Here is a 3941-nt window from a genome sequence, read left to right as displayed (position 1 = left end):
GAATATGGGGTGGTGGTCTAGCGAAAGCTACCGATGGAGAACGAGAAGACGAGCCAGCCGCGAGAGGCGGAATATAAAAACGTGCATTGTAGGTGTCATTAGTTCATGGTCGGGTATTTGGGTGTTAAAGGTTTCATAAGATGGAGTCAGTCTTGTATGTCGAGTCAGTTTAGTCTATGGTCTGATGTGTGTGGCAATGTGTGAGGTCATTGTATTGGTTGATCGTTAGGTTGTTAGAAACGTCGAGAATTGCGAATGCTTGGAAATGATGATGATATGAAATGTTTATTTGCATTAACTGATTGTAGTGGCTAGTCAGTCCTAGTTCCCGCATAGAGTAGTATAGAGTGGCTTGCGGGCAGGCTGATCTAGAGTCACTTCACTGAGGAACTTGTTGCTCATCCCTCCTTTTCCTTTTCCCTGTGCGCAGGACTGTAAGTAGAAGTATATGGATGTGGGTGTGACGGTATTTCAAAGAAGGTTATGTGTCTGTCGACTCCTGGGACCAGTAACGGGACATGTAGAGTTGTCTAAATGTGTAGACACGTGTCCATAACGCTCTTTCGATAACCCCGGTCGGACGCCAGGTGATCGGGCCGTTACAATTGGTATCAGAGCGGGTTAAGATCCCTTAGTTTTTTCCTAAGGGATCAGCATTTCCGATGTTTTCATTAAAAATAAAAAATAAATAAATAGAGTTGCGAAAGTTTTGATTCTTCTAAGAGTTGTGAAACGATTTCAAAACCACCTACTATATATGTACGTCTATTATGGTTTTGATCAGATCCATTTTACTTGCAGAATTTCTTCCGAGCTTAGTTCATTCATTGTTTTCTTTTAAAGATCTCGAGAAAAGTTGTTCTCGTCTTGAATGCCTCCCTTGATTGATGTGTGATTGTGTGAGTCCATTTCGATTTCGGCTGTTAAGTTCGGAAGCCTAGGGCTTGGAATTCGGGGACGAATTCCGATTAATAGGGAGAGAATTGTAAAAGCCCGGTTCCTGGCTCAAAAATTTCTTAAGGAGAGCCTGTTGGGACTGCGGTCCACTAGGGTAAATGACCTAGGGTTCCCTCCTTTTCCTAAAAATAAAGCTGTCTCCTCTCTCTTTTCTCTCATTTTGAAACTTGAGCGAAGCCCTGCAGAGATTTAGAGAGACTAGAAAACCCTAGCCGTCAAGCTTCTCTTTTCCTTTTCTCTCTTCTTCTCTCACGTCTCTATCTCTCCTCGCCGTCGCTCTCTCTCCCTCCTCCTCGCCGGTGCCGTATGGTGGTGGTGGTGGTTGCAGCCGATTGGTGGTGGTGACTAGATCTCGTCTCTCCCTTGTTCCAGATCTGTTCAGATCCCATCCCCCTTGTCTCTTGTTCCAGATCCATATCCAGATCTACGCTAAGGTGGAGTGTCTTGAACCCAACTTTCTCTCATGATTCTGTATACTCCTTTATGTTGGAGTTAGGATTGAGTAGTCCATGTTTGAGAGCTAGGTTGAATGAACATGTTTACTGATTAGGATGATAGATGAGTGGATCATGATGCATAAGGACCCTCACACTGTTAATGGGACTTAATGAACTGATTTATGTTGTTGTGATGTTGATTGGTTGATGGGTGATTCTTGTATGATTGGATGTGGAGTCTCATGTGTTGTTTGTGATTAAAGCTAGGATGCTAGAAAGAAGCGAATGCTAAGATGATAGGTGAGTATTGATTGTTAATGTTATCGTAAGTAGAACTTGAGTGCGATGTGTATTGTGTGTGACACCGATAACGGGTGGTGTCTAGTGAACGAGTATGAGTACGAGTCTAAGTGTAAAGGAATGAGAAAGTGAATGAGAATGAGACGTGATGTGAATGGATAAGTGAATGACGTTAAGGATAAGTATGGGATTGGGTGATCATATTAGAGTATAAAGGGCGTACGTGGGGTAGTAGTTCTACGCTAGGCACCCATAGGAGTTGTGGGAACCCACATGAATATGGGGGTAGTGGTCTAGCGAGAGCTACCCACGGAGAACGAGAAGACGAGGCAGCCGCGAGAGGCGGGATATAAAAACGTGCATTTTAGGTATCATTAGTTCAAGGTCGGGTTTTTGGGTGTTAAAGGTGTCATAATATGGAGTTAGTCTTGTATGTCGAGTCGGTTAAGTCTATGGTCTGATGTGTGTGGCAAGGAGTGAGGTCATTGTATTGGTTGATCGCTAGGTTGTTAGAAACGTCGAGAATTGTGAATGCTTGGAAATGATGATGATATGAAATGTTTAGTTGCATTAACTGATTGTAGTGGCTAGTCAGTCCTAGTTCCCGCATAGAGTAGTATAGAGTGTCTTGCAGGCAGGCTGGTCTAGAGTCACTTAACTGAGTAACTTGTTGCTCATCCCTCCTTTTCCATTTCCCTGTGCGCAGGACTGTATATAGACGTATATGGATGTGGGTGTGACGGTATTTATAAGAAGGTTATGCGTCCGTCGACTCCTGTGACCAGTAACGGGACACGTAGGGTTGTCTTAATGAGTAGACACGTGTCCATAACGCCCTTTCGATAACCCCGGTCGGACGCCGGGTGATCGGCCGTTACACCAGGGATATCGTTTGCTGCGGTGTTGAATGAGGTGGCTTTGGCTAACTTAGTGCTTGGATTTGATTGGCTGTCGACAGAAGATCAGACAGAGAATAATGTTCCTGAATCAATCGGTGTTGTGATTCGCCGCATGTTCCTTCTTATCGTCTCTGCGTCTCCTGCTACTTGATTAAGGCATTATATATGATACATGCCTACTATTATGTTATGTTTACAAATAGAAATTGTTCTCTCATATGAACGTTGCAGTACTAAAGAGATGTTTAAGATTTAAGGTTTTGAGTTTCTATAACTAATTAAGAACGCCAAGTGAGCTTGCTTGATTTACTGTTCTGTTAAACTGGATGTGATAGTCTCCTCTCAATCGGCATCACCAGGGTTCTAAAAACGGTTTAGGCGGGCCTAGATGACAAATCGATCATAACCAAAATGACTTTCTAATTTTATTAGATTTATCAAAAGGCAACGAAAAGAAAAATTAAGGTTTTAAAATTAGAATCGAAGTTATAATTTTGTGCAAGTGTTGGATATAAGTTTTAGGTACATTATTATTGAATTTATATATTACTTAAAAGTTTACGGTTTAATATCCCCTAGACTATATTTGCGAAATGATTTTGCTACATGTATTTTCTACAATCAATTTCACAAAACAAATATGACATGACTACTGAAATTGATGACATGACTTCCGGAAAAATATGACATGGATAATTTCATTTAAAGTTGATTTATATTTTGGCAAACTTATTAGAATATGGTAATAATTCATACATTACATTTAATATTGATATTTCTTTTGGTAAACTTTTTAAAAATATATAGCTCATACATCATCTATAAAATAAATATATTCATATATAACATTTTAAATTTTGAAGTATTATTATTTTTTTATAATTTATACAATTTGTATTACTAAAGCTTTCAAAAATTTCTACAATTTTTTAAAATTTAAATATCTAATCGTAAGATCATTAGTTTCTTATATATCTACAAATTTTATAAATATTGTTTATGCCAAATTTTGATAATTACACAATTTTATATCATTTTTATTAGTTTTATACAAATTGATTTAATATATATCAAATCTATATTAAATATTAGTAAGAAAATAGTAAAATCTATAATATTTAATAAAATTTATTTTTAAATATAATTTAAGTTTAAAAAGTTACATACTATACATGGTGCAGGAAAACACCTAGTCTATGATTTAAAAAATGGAGTTTTGAATATCATGTTTGGAGTTTAGGTTTAAGATCTTAGCGAGAGTGTTGGTCGACACCGGATGCTCGGCCAATATTATCAACAAAAGCACCCTCGAAAGAATGGAGATCGATCTGTGCGCCGTTACGGAAGG

At 38.6% G+C, this 3941-nt stretch overlaps 1 pseudogene; it reads left to right on the top strand.

The window, feature by feature from the left end:
* The window catches only part of LOC106325372, a 10503-nt pseudogene extending 7759 nt beyond the window's left edge, over positions 1-2744 (top strand).
* The last annotated feature ends 1197 nt before the right edge of the window (positions 2745-3941 follow it).

Source organism: Brassica oleracea, chromosome C2 (genome assembly GCF_000695525.1).
Source record: "Brassica oleracea var. oleracea cultivar TO1000 chromosome C2, BOL, whole genome shotgun sequence".
NCBI lineage: Eukaryota > Viridiplantae > Streptophyta > Magnoliopsida > Brassicales > Brassicaceae > Brassica > Brassica oleracea.
The sequence above is the reverse complement of the archived record's forward strand: the minus strand, read 5'-3'. Positions and strand labels throughout refer to the sequence as shown.